We start from the raw sequence: 19044 nt of genomic DNA, 5'->3' as shown, positions 1-19044 counted from the left end.
AGGTGCACATTAGCAGATGATGATTAGTTATAAAATTTTAAAACAACACATATTTGCTAGACAACATATGTTGTCATCATGAATTGGTAACTAAAATGTCAAGACATATTTAAGAAAAGTCTTTTAATCTGACGTTTTATGTTCATTGATAAATCATTTATTTTACCTCATTAAAAATAAGAAACTTTTAGATATACCGTCTTTCAGAAATGTTTTGGGCGGTCAGACGGTCAAACCGATGGTAGTGTGACGCACACAACAGGCTGCACAACTGAGCTTGTAAGTGGTTTTTCTTGTTAATATACTACTACTTATTTTATACATATACAAGGATTTATCATCTAGTGTCATTATACATCACAATTGTGCTAAAATATCATAAACTTAGTAAAACACTGATTTTATATATGATGCTCGTGCAAATCTTATGGTAGTCAATTCGTCTTCATAAATAATTATTTTCTAAAACAATGCTAAACATAACATGGCTTTTTATTTCATGTATGGTGCATGAAAAACACGGCAACTATGAACTCTATTTACACTTAGGATGTGAAATTGCTATTATATGTATATCGAGCAGAAAGATGACTTAATGTGAGGTCTAATTTTCTTAGAATTGGTATACTTTAACTGTAACAAATTATTATCATGGCATCAGGTCGTGCCACGGCTGAATGGGACCACTGGCGGATACACATTTTGTGCAGTTACCTGCACCGATGACTTTTGTAATGTAAATGTGTGTGTTCCAGGTATGTCATGTTTGCACGTAAGCTATATGATGAATCAAAATTCCAATACATTCATAGTATTAACGTTCTGAACTTAAAGTCATTTTAATCTGCACTTCTATATTCCTTGTTTCCAAAGCGAATATTACAACACAACTTATTGCACTAAGACATATAGGTTTTTTTCTTCAGCAAAACAATAACATTTTAAGTTTATTTAATTTCTTATATTCATAAATCAGTTTTCATTTAACCATTATCATCAACCGATATGCCTATCCAAACAGCACGTATTCATCCAATCATTTCCGCCATATATCAATCTAGTACATGATGCTAAGGCTTTTTACCGTTTGTGTTTAAGCTGCAACAGTAAGTTCAACAAAACCTCCACGATGCCTTCAATGTAATCTGGTGACGCAAACACAAGACTGCACAACAGTGAAACAGTGTGCCTCGAATGAAGTACGTACAACAAGATATACGCGAAACAAAGAAAGTAGAAATTTCGATTTTATCTTGTCTTTTGTTAATATAAAATATCATAATAGTATTTGTCGCATTTCAGCTAATTCTAGATTGTTTCATATTTACAGAAACAGTATGGCATGATTCAACATTGTATTTATGTTAAGTTACATTCTAAAGCGCATTCTATGATGTGTTATATTGATAAACGTCATAGATCAATGTTCTAAGGAAATGTGGTTCTAGAGCAAAAACGTACTCACCAGAATAAAAACAAGCAAAAAACCTTCTGTTAAATTGATATGCAATTGGAATTGTGAAGTTCGATCACTCGAAGCCACTTTTGATGCCCAAGTGTTTCGGAAGAACAATAAAGTTTTGTTCTAGACAATGGTTACAATTGTGTGTTTGCAGTCCTGATTCGTGTTTTGCGTGTGTCTTACCTGTTTTTAAGTATCATAACACTACGACTTATGTGTCTCTCAAAGCAAAAAGAAAAACATGCAATCGCGTGATTTTTTTTTATTTAATGCTATATCGTAAATGCCATACACCTAAATATATACAATAGTCACAAAGTGTAGTACATGCCCTTGCTTTTAAAGTCATTTTTAACTCTGGTCAAATTTCAGCTGAAACACATATGTAGCATAAAAACAAAACTATGACACTAAAATAATTTGAATTTACGACCCAGGCCCCAATTTCTCGAAACTTCTTAAGTCCCTTATAACAGGAATAAGCTAAACTCACTATTTTTGTCTTTAAATATATTGCGTTTTGTATACTCCTTTAAAAGTTTTAATACTTTAGATAGGAATTATCGTTACGATTACCATAATAAGCCATTTTTCATTTATAAAAAAATCTCTATAAGTATGTATTTTGGCTTATTGAAATAAGCAGCTTAAGAATGTTAAGCTTAAGAAGTTTCGAGAAATTGGGGCCAGATCTACTAACCTCTAAAGGTCTTTATTGTACCCCTGAACGTTTTATGTTTACATAAAAAAGTTATACTCTTTTACTTACAGGTATGCTATACACAAAGGTTTCGAGCCTTTGATAACGAATGATACCGTCTTGAATGTATTCAAAACACGTATGTAAACACTTTTGTTTTAACAGTTAAACTGCTAACGATATTTGTACGAGTATACTTGCTGAACGAGGTAACTGCGCATTTAAAGCATAATGTTTCGTATAACTAATAGCAGAAAACTTTAAGTCATAACTTAATGCTGGAAAAAACACAACAAATGTTGAACACACTCCACCATCATCGCTATATGTTGATAGAGGTAAACAACAATAACCTTTTATCGTATTAAATCTACATTCATTCCATGCGCAGTTACATTCCCACTAAGAACATTAAGGTTTCCAATAAATAAATATGTAAACGTTTGTTATGTTTGTTAATACCATTTTAGTTTGGTACCAAATAAGATGTTTCCATTTTGTAGAAGAAAACAAAGTATACAGATGTTCCGAGACTTATATAGTAAACAATCGTTTAAGATAATTTGACCATTAGACCAAACGATTTCTTTAAGTCATGCAAAATGATCTGATTTGCAACATCAGCAATTGATACGTACACACACAGTGCATTTCGGAAGTGAGAATTATGGGTTTACGTTAACGACTCAGTAAGTTTGACAGTGACGGAAATGTCAATTTCGATCTAGTAGAAATCATATTTAAATAATTATTCAATATTTATGATATTCTTTGGAAAGTTGTATTAGTTTTTTTATGATTAGTACTTTGGAATAAGAACACTAAATTGGGAGGATTTTAGGGCTTTGGCACTCGTTTAAGAAAGTAACATTTACAAAGGCAGAACTATTAAAGCGTTAAATACATTAATGATTGTATTCAAAAGCTGAACTATGTTTAATTCCATTCATCCTTGACATCTATGCGTTAGAAAATATAACCAATATGTAATAATAGCTCAGTTTAATAATGTTGACACTGTAAATTCTGTTTTCACACATTTTACAAATAAGCCCGTGCGAAGCTGTGTACTGATGACAACGTCATGAACAGCAGTAATTAATATTTATCGTCAATTTTTTGTATCATTCATCTTACGGCCAACACATATGAATTATGTGTTTAATTGTTTTAATGCAGTATACTTAGTCGATTTGACCTGCATGTGAATACGCATGTAATACAGGAACTAAATCTGATGTACTCATCTTTTAGTTGCTGGTGGTTGGTCTGCTACTAAGACGGAACCCTGTAATTGCAGGGTGTGCCCACACCATGGCGCATACCCTGAACAATGCTGTTATACATGCACCAGCACAGAATGCGGTTGTCCAAAACCTCAATTCGGCGGAACATGCCATTAAAGTTACGTGTATAGTCAATGCAATAAAGAAATGAAAAACAACGCGTGTTATTGTATGCTTCGTATGTATGAGGTCCTTTGTCTTAGAAAAAAAGGTGTTGTTGTCTGTTTTATGCATTATCATCACGAGAATACATGAAATTTAACATGGATTTATTTATATTAAGATAATCATGTTCAGAATCATTTAATGTGTTTTAATAATTCGTGAAAAATTATGATACTGCTAAGGGCATTGCAGAGCGATGCTGTTGTTTACATCGTTATCACAGGAGCTAGTCAATATGTATATATGCAATGCCCCTAGCAGAATCATATATATTTATAAGTATATTTATGTCTGTTTTAAGGAAAGCTGGCAACTTATATAACTATGTGTGATTCCGTATCTTATACAAAATGTGTTTTGGTGAGCATTTCGAGAGGTCATGAAAAAATACTCCCGATTGTTTTCAATCCAAATCTTCTCAGTTAAAAGTGCGATCTTAAACCACTAGACCACTCTCACCCTAATCCATTTGACTCGATCATAAAGGTTCGTAAGTTCACATATAGGTTATTGTGGGTAAATCCACGTCAAATGATTTACCGAGTATGGAACATAATCGTTTCGCATCCGTCTTTAAATAAAGGGTAATTGTTTGCTTCATTGTTAATACCTCCTTTAGCATAAGTACTGCATTGCTTAAAATCTCTCCTTACTAAACTTTTAAAAGGCCATTGTTCGGGGGATTTCCACAGTGACCTCATCCTTGCATCGCATACCTGGTGCTCAAGAGCCATGACAATACTAACAAAATGAACACTATTGTTTCTCTTTAATCTCTCGCAAATATATGTGCATATGCCAAATCTTACAATTCAACTATAAACTCTGTCAACCTTCTAAAACAACATTCAGTAATGATTTTGAAGTATATATTCCTTCACTAGTATCATTATTTGAAAATAAAAAACTTGAGTAAGAATCAGAGAGGGATCAATTTCAACCGAGTGCCGGACAAATCACGTAAACAAGGCTTGTCTTTTAGCATCAGCCTGGTCGTAAACAAAATTTGTCTACTGGTATCAAATGGTCAAAAACATGGTTTGTCTATTGGCATCAACCGGTCGTAAATAAGGCTAGTCTTTTGGCATCAAATAGTCGTAAACATGGTTTGTCTGTTGGCATCAAGCGGTCGTAAACAAAATTTGTCTACTGGTATCAAATGGTCGTAAACATAGTTTGTCTACTGGTATCAAATGGTCGTAAACATAGTTTGTCTACTGGTATCAAATGGTCGTAAATATAGTTTGTCTACTGGTATCAAATGGTCTTAAACATAGTTTGTCTACTAGAATTAAATGGTTGGTATAGTAGAACCAATAAGTCGTAAACAGCAGAGGCCAAAACAAAGTTTGTTTTTATGTTTGAAATTCATCAACATTTTATATACTTATTATGTTTTACCCTGTATATTGTTGTGAAAAATGTAACAGACGTTTCTGCGGTTGTCCTTAACCCCAAACATTCGACGGAACATGCCTTTAAAGTGACTAAGTAATGAATGTTAGTGTAATAAATTCGTCAAACATACCAATTATTTATATATATGTATAGTATTTATGCACTGTGCTGTTTGTAGAGTTGTGTGCTGTTGTATGTTTCTTGTTTGTGAATTTGTGTTCTATGTCTTTGGCTTTGCCCATTGCTACTAAACCGGGTTTATGTTAAAACTTTTTGCTACTGAGCATGTTTCTTTAGCCTTTTGCATATATATGGCCCTTTATATGACTGTCGTACGTGTGTCGTCTTAACTAAGGGAACGTAATAGATATGAGTGATATCGTTGTGCAATATCTAATGATGTAATGCCTCGTTACGTTGACAAGCAGCAGGACTTATATTGCAGAACAAATATATTGCAGCCAAACCATCAAGCGTCTTATGACAGGAAAAAATATTATATGTAATCAAATGTTTTTATTTATTAATGAATAAATGCGAAAATATAACTAACTGTATTTATTTACTTTACACGTCATTGCGTTGTAGGTAAAATAGTAGCGTTATTTTAAATACTGATATACCAAGTGTGTGTATACATGTACTGTAAGAGGTAAAAACGTTTTTTCCCAGGCAAACTGCATCTAACTAAAATTGCATCTATTTTTCACACTGCTATGAAGAGACATCAGTGCATGCATTATTTTTTATGCATAAATAGGTGTTATGTGTATCATTGTTAATCGATTTGGTTTTACCTTCTTCAGGCTTTGCAGTGATCTTTGATCAGTACAAAATAGAATGCAACTCAAATTAATTATAAATGATTATTTCTTTCATGCTTCACGATGAAATATAGCGGTTTTAACAGTGAAATGACAACAGTGAACGTATCAATTTCACCGCAAAATAAGGAGTGAAAATATCAACTTTCAGAACTACTTTTAAATTCCTTTGTTGGTACTTGCCTTGATCAAAACAGAACACTGGACTTCAGTAAAGGATGTAATAAAAGTTTAAAAATTAAAGAAATGTTTTATAAATTTAAATAAATATATATTTGTAATTATACGACTTACCTTTTATTACCGGTTATTCCGTTTATCTAACAGTTTCCTGATCTTTGAAGCTGAATGTTCGAACATTTTCTTTCATACAAAACAAATTACAGACAAAAACAACTGTTCGTAAATAAATGTAATCTTATATCATCGTTCAGATGTATTTTGAATTGTTTGCCGTTGTAATACGTAAAATGAGCTTCCTGGAAAATTCACACAACAATTTACAGATAGATCCGATATTTTTTACCCCACCCACACCTCAAAGTTTTTCAAAAAACTAGCTGGAAAACATCCTGTTTTAAGGAGAAACAGACTGGTCTCCGACAGTAAAATGACTGAATATTAATTTACTATGAAACATATGCAGTCTTAAACTAAGAAGAATGTTTAAAATCCAATGAGTATCCGCGCATTTGTTCTGCTTACACATTTGACCTTACAAATTTTCATTTATTAAATAGCGGCGTAGTAAATTGGTTATGTATTCATGCCCATCTTAAAATAAAAGTGGTTTCATTTAAGGAATGAATTGCGGGGTTGATGTCATTATCGGGGTATGAACGCAATTGGGCTGGTCAAAGTGTGTGGAGTCTCCACGCGCACTTTCACCAGCCCAATTACGTTCATATCCCCGATAATGACATCAATCCCGGAATTCATTACTTATATTTACTCCAATAGTTTCTTTTTTCATTCAAGAAAAGTTAAAAAAAAAACCCACTTCATTTCATTTAAGAAAACCTTTCATTAATCCTTCCTTACGCATGTTGTAAATAGAACGACCCGACTGTAACCGGAAACATTTTTTCTAATGACGTCACAATAACGCGGGAAAAGATCAACCACCTGAAATCACTTTTAAACGTAAAATTGAAACACTTATGGCAACAATACATTTAAAATATAATAAATTAACACTTTCTAAAATGTTGATTTATATGTAACGGGACCTACTGACACGATACCAACAGTAATTAGATCAATAGTTTTCATGTATATTGTTATGCGATGAATTGCGATCCGAACATATCCGAAGATTTTGCGTCCATCGATTGATGAACGCAATTGCCGAAAGGCAGTTCATTTAAGGAATGGAAGTTGAGGTGTAAACATTATTTTTTGGAACATATATGCACTAATAAAACTTCATAGTTTATTGTTCATAAAGCTTTGTACTAAAAACGAGCGAATAATAAGCTATAAGAATGAAGAACAGAGAACTACTTCTCAGAAAACCGAAAATAGAAAAGTTGACAGCTATAATTTTGCATGTGGGGCGCCCCACGGGTAGCGGCGTAAAACACATCCGTTACAAAAAGGGGATAATTCAAATATAAATAAAAAAAAATAACAATAAAAATAATCTTAAAAGAAACAGAAAATTTGTTTATTTCAGTGTAAGATCGCATTTTATTTCACGAGTGTCATAGAAAAACATATTTTCACGAGTAATACAAGTACAAACTAAAGTTATAACACTTATGAGAAGTATGAATGTTAGTTCTTGCAAAGCAAGGTTTTCCAAAAGATACAACCACATTAATCATAACTAAATTATATCCTTTTTAAAAATCAAACAAACACATACAATTACTGTTTTATTGGACATACTAGTGAATGAAAACATGGACATAGTTTAATAACGACATGAGACAATCAATACAAAAATGTTTTATTGCAACAGCCATACCATTATAATGCATAAAACATCAAAATTACCTCATAATTTTACCCTTAACATGGTATATAAAAATAGCTGTCACATTATTATTTACAAATCTTATAATTGCCAGTCTCAACCCTTACCCAAAACAAGCAACTTTTTTTGCACTAACGAGACGAGTTTTTGGTTGTAACAATAATATTCTCAAATCCTATACATTGCCATTAAATTGTAACAGAAGTTTCAACAAATGTTTTTTTTCTGCAAAAAATGTACAAAAACCCCTGCGATTTATAGAAAGTTGTGTGTTGTTTCTGACGGACAAGCACGGATGTATTCGGTATTAAACATACAACGGTGCTCTTTTTAAGGGTCGATACAGTCAAATGTTATTATCCGTTTAATCAAGATCGTGTACGTGGTATAATGGATACCACTAAGGTTAAGTAGTTACTTATACTTTGAATAATAACAGTTATGTGTACAAAAATGTGTGTAATCAAGCCTTCATGAATGCTTTTGATGATACACATTTAAAGTCGTAGTTTTTTTTGGTCAAAATAATGCAAAAGCCTCCTTGAAAACTAAAAACAAATAATAATATTTGGCAAAATATTACACAGATAGCAAAAAAGGACACCTCGCAGATCAAGTTTTAAATAAAAAAATGTATTTCATGTTTTGTATCTCTGTTGAACATTTAGCGCTGCTGTTAATTTGCCCCAATTCGGCAAATATATCCACAAGGGCAGCTTATACCCACAAGGGCCGTTGTCGTATTTTTGGTTGCGTTTATAATGCATTCGAGAAACTGCAAATATTTAAGAAAGTTTGTCAAAAACTACGTGAAACATAATACATTTCTCATTTGACATTTGATTCACGTTAATTTCAAAGAATAATATTCGTATTGGAATGCAGTCAAGGGTTCAAAAAAAATTTGATGAGTATTTTAAAATGCTTTCCCGATATATGATTCTTTACCGCTTGAAAACTCTTAAAACAAACGGCAATGTTTGAAACTTGGTATCGAATCTTCCAGAAACACAATCTGAATATGAAACTGATCCGGTATTCAATGACTAAGACTCAGAAGTGCGAATACAAACTCTTAAATTCATACTGGGCCCGTATTCACTAACATGTTAAGTCTAGGTTTGTGACCAAGACGCAGAAATGCGAATACGACCTATTGAATTCATACTGGGCTTAACATGTTGAGTCTATGTTTGAGACCTGACCACAGTAGTGCGAATACAACCACTTGAATTCATACTAGGCCCGTATTCACTAACATGTTGAGTCTAGATTTGAGACCTGGGCCTGTATTCACGTACGTGTCTTAGCCTCAAATGTAAACTTAGGACTCAAGACTCAGACTTTGGGCTGTAAAACGGTATTCACTAATGTTTCTGAGATCAAAGTTTGAGTCCAAAGTCTGAACCTGAGTCTCAAACGTTGAGTCTATAATTTAGAAGCTTTGCAACCTTCAAAGATGGCGGCTGGACATAGAGCTATCGTTAGAGATCATATGTATCTGAGGCAAGTGCCACGTCTTCGTGTTTTTCACGATAGGAGGACCTAAGGGAAGAGGAGATATTTGCTCGCTATCGTTTCCGGCTGGATACGATCTACTTCATTGTTGATTTATGCCAGGCAGCTGCCCGGGACACAGGCAGGTGTTTCGCAATACCTTTAGTGTTATGCGTTTTAAGCTACCTGCGGTTTTTGGCAACAGGAGCTTTCCAATTGACTGTCGGTGACACTGTCAACCTGAGCCACCCCACAGTAAGCAGAGTTTGCCGCCAGGTTGGACAGGTGCTTTCTGCTCTTCGGATCTGCTTCCCCTCCGGTGATCGTGTCCGCCAAGTGAAGCAGCAGTTCGGTGCCATGGCTGGTATGTAATATCCACTATAATATATTCACTTCTTAAGCTTAAACTTTAAAGGAATTACTCAGCAAAATATTGTTTATGTCACCTCCATTGAAGGAGAGTATTCTTAGTGGGACGCAAACCTTGCACCCTGTTATGTAGGTTAACCTAAAAATAGCTCAACCATAATCTTTTTCACTCTTTCTGGCATGAACACATTATGTTTATGTTTACCTGGATTTATGTATACATGTATGAAGTAAGTAATAATAAAAAAGGCTTGACAAGTGATTTTTAAGCATGACAATAACTGGAGGTAAATGAAGTTGTGCCTGTTTGACATATACCTTCATTTCAATGCAAATATTACTGTTGATATAAATATTTTAGTGAAATAAGTTAGAATTGCATGTACAAGGAGTTTTACATGTATTTTAACAGTACTGAAAGAAGTAACTAATATATAAAATCTTGATGAATGATCCAATTCCTCATTTGATGTGAATAAATATTCCATTTAAAAATCTGAGTATGAATTTCAATACATTTCGATGTTTTCACAGGAACCATGGAACGTAACCGATGATATACAGTTCCTGTTTTCTGGGACCAATAACAAAGAAATCTTAATAAGTCTAAAATTATCCATGATCATGTTTCAGGCTTTCCCAACGTTGTCGGTGTAATTGATTGCACCCATGTTCTGATAAAGAAGCTATCGACCAATGCAGAGGATTACATTGGGAGGAAAGGAGTTCCTACAATAAATGTTCAGGTAAATTGAATTGAATTGAATGTTATCCATTTTCCAAGAGTTTGAATTCATTTACCATAACCATCTTAATCCTTGAGTTTCTACTCAATTATAAAGTTATACTTAACATAACATTTATTGAACTGATTTGAATTATATGTAATTTAGCATTATTGAAATCACAAATATTAACTGTGTATATTTCAGGCTGTATGTGATGCCTCATATATGATCACATCAGCAGTAGTGATGTGGCCAGGGAGGACACACGATGCACGTATCTGGCGCCAATGTGCACTCCGAAGGAGGGTTGAAGATCGTAAGAACATTTATATGACTTAATTGGATACATTAGTACTGTTAATTGAAACCATATGCTTCCTATTTATTTATAGCATGCATTCATACAGATAAATATAGGCTTCCTAGATAAAGCAGTTAGAAATACTGGGACAATCTGGCTATTTTTTAATTGATCTGTTGTGTAGTTGTAATATAATGACACATTTAACCCACAGGTGATATGCAAGGGTTTTTACTTGCTGACAGTGGTTATGCCTGTACAAGGTATATGTTACCCCCCTACATAAATCCTGTGGGAGAGGCACAGGCACGTTACAATGGAGCGCTGTGTCGCACAAGGGTCACTGTTGAACACACCTTTGGAATTTTGAAGCAACGATTTCAGGTAGAATAACATTAACACTTTTTAAAATTTCCCTCTGCTTAAGGAAAATTATACAGATGTATGGCAATGTATTAATTATATAAAATATAGTAATATAAAGAAATTTGTTCTTGCAATGTATGTTTTTCCTCAAAACAATGCATTTTCTTGTTGTCAGGTACTTCGGAGGAAGTTGAACTGTTCCCCAGATAGGGCATGTATGCATATTAGAAACTGCATCACATTGCACAATCTGGGGATCGATCACAGGGATATCGTTGCTGTGGACCCAATCGACCCTATTGATAACCCCCATTATCATGGAGTTGATGTTGGGGACAACATGGATGGGAGGGCCGCCAGGGAGTACGTGACCAGAATGTACTTTGAGCGATAGGTAAAATCACTTGTAATACAACATTCTTTTTATCAATACATACACATGTACTGTTAAATGTGATGAGCTTTTCAGGCAGAACATCATAGATGGCAATCATAACATTTTTTTTTCATTTCAGGTGCTGAGATCCTGGCGACTATGTACCCATTAGCTTTTAATCATCCTCTGATGCATGCTAACCTGCTTGTAACATAGCATCAAGATGGACGGTGAATGTGTTGTACACCGTTTAAGTTATTAGCAAGGCAACCTTACCACAAAAGGACCTTGGTGTTCGGGTTAGGAACGCATGGTTTTCATACAGGACGATCAAGCACTAGTGAGTGGCACGTGCATGTAAATTGTTAAGTTTAACCTAACAGACTGATTTCCTGTTTTGTTTCTAGTTTTCATTTGAAGTAAGCATATAAAAACAACAAAGACATCATTTGATAGGTTTTGTGTTTTAATTACCTTACCACTATGAACAAGTAACAATGTGGAATGCTTCATATCACAATTGTGTTCTCATAAATGAACAGGCCCCAACTTCTCAAGTCTATTATAACGGTATTAATTTGATCACTATTTTTGTTTTCCAAAATTTTGCATTATATTTACTTCTTTAAGAAGTTTTATACTTTAGATAGGTATATGCTGTTGGTTAATAACATTTAACTATTTATTTTCAATCCAATTCAAATTTAAAGAAGTTTTGAGAAATTGTGACCATAGGATAAACTCTTAGAATGTTAACAAAGATGATGTTAACAATGCTGTTAACTTAAAACACTTCTTTTCAATACACCATTATAGTATAAACAAGAGCTGTCACATAGACAGCGCGCTCGACTGTTCGGCCGCTTTTCGGTATAAGGATTGAAACTATTTGAGGTAATACGCAAGTTTTAACATAAATTATAAGTCGAAACATGGGCTTAATTCTGTCAAAATGATTGATACAGTTACCTCCTCCTGTGTACATGTTACGGACATGATGGTGAACAAGCATGCAGAGTTTTAAAGCTAGATGTCAATGGACTTTGAAAATATTTGAGATAGTACGAATACTTTAATGTAAATTCTAAGTAGAAAAAGGGGCATAATTTTGTCAAAATGCTTGATAGAGTTACCTTCTCTTGTGTACACATATTTGAGGTGGTACACAAACTCTTACAATTTTTTTTAACATAAGTGGTTACGCCGACGCTCAGGTGAATAGGATAGCTCTCCTTATTCTTCGAATAGTCGAGTTAAAAACGATGAGGAATAACACTCATATATACACCACAGTTTTAACAAAGTATTGTAATTCAAATCAACCATAGGGCTTAGTGTGACAACTAGCTACAATTAAGCAATGAAAGTACAATACATATGCAAACATCACATACAGTTTTAGTTAGGACCGATATTATATCTGATGTACACTTCTATAATATTTGACAACGATCTGTATTCTCTGAAACCTAACATTAGTGTTTTATTTTGACTATATCATTTGTAATGATAATATAAACAACACAGATAAGTGACGCTCATGAAAATTGTACAGCCATACTTCCAAGACTTGCAGACTTTAAAAATGATACCATCTATTGTTCAATGCTAAGTAAATTTCGACAAGAACATAAGTCAGTACCTTACTGCTTATTAATTCACCATGCCATTTTTGACAAAAAGAACAAATACACTTATTGACTGTCCAATTAATGGATAAAATCACATAAGTTCAGATAAAATGTGTTTGTAAATTCCGTTAACAGTTTAGACTTTGCATAAAATGACAAACTATCAAAATCAGTTCCAGTTAAACAGGGACAGCTGTTTTTTTCATATAACTGAGATGTAATGATCATAACATATTAATAATATTAGTTGAATTTGATATATATCAATTAAAAAAACTACATAAAGTCATTGTTGTACATACATATATAAATATATAAATATATATATATATATATATATATATATATATATATATATATGAAGTCATGCATACAAAACACCGGGAAAGCTATCAATAAAAAGTATACACATTTGCATCAATAAAGTGCTCATTGTGAAAATAATCATCAGTATAAATTAACAGTGTCAATCATAAAGAGGAGACTTTCTCAAACTCCAGATGAAACTTGTGAATTCTAAATAAATGTGAACTGTGTAATAATTGAATATTTGGAAAGTTACAAGCAATACCCTTAACTTAATTGTCTGATGACTTTATGGCACCATACAGTTTGTAAATTTGATATGTATAAACTATATAGCAGACTTCATACCTTATGTCCTTTACAAAAAATATTTCATCGGACATGGACATTAGGTTTGTGTTTAATGCGACTATGGTAAACCTTTTTTCCTGTATTTACAACATGAAAATTTATGCAGTAGTCGAATAACATACATGGTTTAAAAACTTTAATAGCACATGAATTTCAGGGCATTACTTACTACAACAAGTACAGTTTGACTTGATCAAAAAATAAAGTCACCTAAGCCAATCATACCTGCAATTCAACACTGTACAAAGCTTAAAATATAAGAGGATTGATGTAGGATCTCAAAAGTAATTTTGAAGAACAGTTAGGTTAAACAAGTACATCACCCTTAAATACAATGAAAAATACAGGGACAAGCCAAAAATGTTTCAAAGGCAATCTAACAGTGTGCTTGTTACTTTCAAATATCCAATGAATTGGTTGAGCAGAATTATTTATTAAAAGTAAAGGAATCTACAAAAGGATTTCCTGAATGAGACTCAATGGAAGACCTTTGTAAATAATAGCTTTTGGCAGCATCAGCCATTTCCTTCACTGAAATAATTGCATTTTTTGTTCTAATAATAGGTCCATCTCGAGCTTGATCTTTTTGGTCTCCTCTCTAATCCTGACATTGTCAAGCGAAAGGTTTTTTGCAGTTAATTCATTTATTGTGGACTGCTCCGTGGTGACATGTTTTCTTTTTGGCTGAAAAACAACAAAAAACATATTTTTATTTTATACTCGACTTAATACATATAATGTCAGTATAGCTATCACATTTATCATTTACTTCCATCATACACTATTTTCAAACAAAATCATTATATATGCTGCTTCATAAATTATAGAAAAGATGTAATATCTGCTTTTTTACAATTTTGATATCAAAGAGTAACAAGAAGTTGAACTTAACAGTATTCATGAACACTAGATTCTTCGCAAGGGAATATATTGGTAAAATAAGGACACTGGCATATCAATACAGTATATGCATGAAACACCTTATATGTTATAGCTAAAAATCATATCAGATAAGACCTTTTCTAATGTGAGTTAATTTAAGAGCTACCACAGCAGATGGTACAAGCAAAGGAAGTGTATGCATAAAAAGTTCTGTCCTTAACTACGACACAAAAAAAAATCTCATTTAATCTTTACTTAATTGCGATTACCTTTCCCGGTTTTTTGCCTGCACGACTTCATTGGACCTGAAAGATATGAAAAAGTTATTTTGTTACGTCGACTATATTAAAGCTGCACTCTCACTCATATAATATGTCTTGTATCAGAAAGAGAATAATTTGGCGTAAAATATCTGCAAATAAGTAAAAAAAGATTGCATACAAAATATCATCTTGCAGATTTTCATATTTCTGTTCGAAAAATAATTGCTAAAACTGTTACTAACAGTTTAGGAAAAATACAATCAGTCTGAATCCTCAATTAAATGCAAACAAGAGTTATCTTAATTGGTTAATTAAATAGGTTGAATTGTTGAGTACAATTGTAAGAAGTCTCACTGCAATACTTTAAGAAATTGCTGGGAAATTAAATAAGGTGTGTTGGAAAACCGGCGATTGGGTGATTGTTTTTTTTCAGTACCAGACAACATTGCACGCATACATTCAGACTTCCTGCAAGACATAACACATTAATGAAAGTGAACGGGTTTACGGAATTGAATTGCTTCTATTGATTTCATGTGGGGATAAGGAATGAAACATTTCACCTCCTGATGTTTCTGGGATAGTGGCCCCAGACGTTGGCTCATCTGCCATGATCATTGAGACCGGTTTCGATGCCCCAGACGTTGGCTCATCTGCCATGACCATTGAGGCCGGTTTCGATGCCCGAAAAATTTGTTCAAGGTCTGCAATAATAAAAATCATCTCAAAAGTTTGGCATGGCACGCTGGATTGTTATTTCATCAATGGAAAACTCGTACAACTTCTAACAGTATACATAATGTGATTTTATTTTGTATTTATTATTCAAAGTCATAACAATTACAACCAAAAGATGAACACCTTTAAAATAAGAACTTGTTTCAGTCATCACAATTAGAATTTTGGATGAACAAGCCCGAACTCTTGTTTTATTTTATGGAATCATCTTTATGAACAAGTCCTGCTAATTAAAAATCAGAATTTGAGCAAGCCCGGAAGACATTCTACCAGAGCAGGGCTTGTGGGCTTGTGCTAATTTCGACCACTGCTGTTTACTGTCGATCATTTTGACATGACTATACAGTGCATATCAAACATTAGACTGATGAAGCTTTTACAAAACATATGTGATTGAAGGTTAAAACATATGCGAATGAAGGATAAATACCATCTGAATCAAATCCTCCGCCAATGCCCGTGACAACTTCGTGTGTGGCAGGATGGTCTGCCACACACGACTCTGCCACGGACAATACAGCCGATGGGCCCCCTCCTGTTGGTGGATGCCGCAGCCCACTGACTTTGTTGATGGCTAAACGAAACAAAGATAATATGCAAGAAAATGAACTTTTCTGTCAGATTTTCACACCTGACTGAATTAACAATTAAAGCAACCAAACATCTAGAAATATTTTGTTTCAGTTACTAATGTACTGACACAATGAGACTTGACACAATGAGATGCATATAATCATATACATGTATACTTTCAGTAACTTCTGCAATTGTTCATTGCAAATCTTTTAGATTGTTTCTGCCGCTATGAACTAGTAGAATGGTAAACATATTTTACTTACAGCGTCCTTTTACATTTTGAATTTTTTTCCTGCACTGTTCCGAAGAACGTGGAGCTGTAAATTTCCTTGAAATATAACAACATCAGGTGTTTTACTTTTAATTATTTTTACTTCAGTAATTCTTACTAAGTTGAATGTCCACAGGTAATTGTTTCAATGTATATTGCATTCTTATAAAAAAAATAAAAAAATATGAATATATATTTTTCATTTATTTGCCCATTCAATAACAAGTGTATCACATCAATTCAATGTTGATACATATATATTATAAATTAGTACAGTATGTTTCAGTGGAACAATAATGAGGCAGTAATACAGCTATGCATGGCCATGTTACGTAACTGTTATTTATAATAAAATTGTTAAAAGCTGTGTTTAATACCGCATGCAAAATATAAACCTTATGAACAATTATCCTTCGTGCCATGCTATCTCAACAAGAATTAACAACAAAAACACATGTACAAATAAGATATAAAGTCTGTTTCAACCATCAAACGTACTGGCTTACAACAGTGGCAATCTCTTGCCACTTTGCCCGGCGTTTAGTTGAAAATTTTTCAACACCACACCCTCTCATCTCTCCGAAAAAGATGATTCAAATTTTCACGTACGAGGCAGCAGAGTCTTACCTCTGCTGCCTCTATCCATGGGGGACTTTTTTTGTTGAGAAACCCTAAAAGAATAACAACGTTATAATATCTAAACTTTCTAGTCCATTGCTAAGGTATCTACGTAATAAAGATTTCTCAATGAGAAATTATTCAGTATATGATCAGCATGTAAATTATTTTTAACGAAATGCACGATATCAGTATCAATAATTTAATGAAAAACATGTAAACAATATACCTGTCGAGTCCATTATCCGTCTGTCAGTGATGTAACGGCGCGTGCGAGCACCTGCTGACGTAATCATAGAAAAATACCGCTTGCATCATCGACATATGGTATTCTCAGCTGAGTCTGAGTCTAAAATCGTTAGTGAACACAAAATCAAAATAGTCTCAGCATAGCCTGAGTCTGAGACTAAGACTGAGTCTGAGTTTGAGTCAATAACAAATGTACGTGAATACGGGCCCTGACCTGAGTAGTGCGAATACAACCACTTGAATTCATACAAGGCTCGTATTCACTATTACGTTGAGTCTAGGTTTGTGACCTGACCACAGTAGTGCGAATACAACCACTTGAATTCATACTGGGCCCGTATTCACTAATATGTTGAGTCTTTGTTTGAGACCTAGAGGCAGAAGTGCGAACACAACCACTTGAATTCATACTAGGCCCGTATTCACTAATATGTTGAGTCTAAGTTTGAGACCTAGAGGCAGAAGTGCGAATACAACCACATGAATTCATATTGGCCCAATATTCACTAACATATTGAGTCTAGGTTTGAGACCTGACCACAGTAGTGCGAATACAACCTCTTGAATTCATACTAGGCCCGTATTCAATAACATGTTGATTCCAGGTTTAAGACCTGACCACAGTAGTGCGAACACAACCACTTTAATTCATATTGGGCCCATATTCACTAACATGTTGAGACTTGGTTTGAGACAAGACCACAGTAGTGCGAATGACACCACTTGAATTCATACTGGGCCCATATTCACTAACATGTTGAGTCTAGGTTTGAGACCTGACCACAGTAGTGCGAATGACAACAATTGAATTCATACTAGGCCCGTATTCAATAACATGTTGAGTCCAGGTTTAAGACCTGACCACAGTAGTGCGATTACAACCACTTAAATTCATATTGGGCCCGTATTCACTAATTGGTTAAGTCTTGGTTTGAGACAAGACCACAGTAGTGCGAATGACACCACTTGAATTCATACTGGGCCCATATTCACTAACATGTTGAGTCTAGGTTTGAGACCTGACCACAGTAGTGCGAATGACAACAATTGAATTCATACTGAGCCCGTATTCACTAACTTGTTGTGTCTAGGTTTGAGACGTGACCACAGTAGTGCGAATACAACCTCTTAAATTTATACTGGCCCCGTATTCACTAACATGTTGAGTCTAGGTTTAAGACCTGACCACAGTAGTGCGAACACAACCACTTGAATTCATACTGGGCCCGTATTCACTTACATGTTGCGTCTAGGTTTGAGACCTGACCACAGTAGTGCGAATACAACCTCTTTAATTCATACTGGGCCGGTATTCACTAACATGTTCAGTCTAGGTTTGAGACCTGACCCAATAGTGCGAACACAACCACTGGAATTCATACTGGGCCCGTATTTACTAACATGTTCAGTCTAGGTTTGAGACCTGATCACAGTAGTGCGAACGCAACCTCTTGAATTCATACTGGGTCCGTATTCACTATCATGTTGAGTCCAGGTTTCAGACCTGATAACATTAGTGGGAACACAACCACTTGAATTCATACTGGGTCCGTATTCACTAACATGTTGAGTCTAAGTTTAAGACCTGACCACAGTAGTGCGAATACAACCTCTTGAATTCATACTGGGCCCGTATTCACTAACATGTTGAGTCCAGGTTTGAGACCTGATCACAATAGTGCGAACGCAACCTCTTGAATTCATACTGA

This window comes from Mya arenaria, chromosome 17 (genome assembly GCF_026914265.1).
Source record: "Mya arenaria isolate MELC-2E11 chromosome 17, ASM2691426v1".
Lineage (NCBI taxonomy): Eukaryota > Metazoa > Mollusca > Bivalvia > Myida > Myidae > Mya > Mya arenaria.
This window is presented reverse-complemented; position numbering follows the sequence as displayed.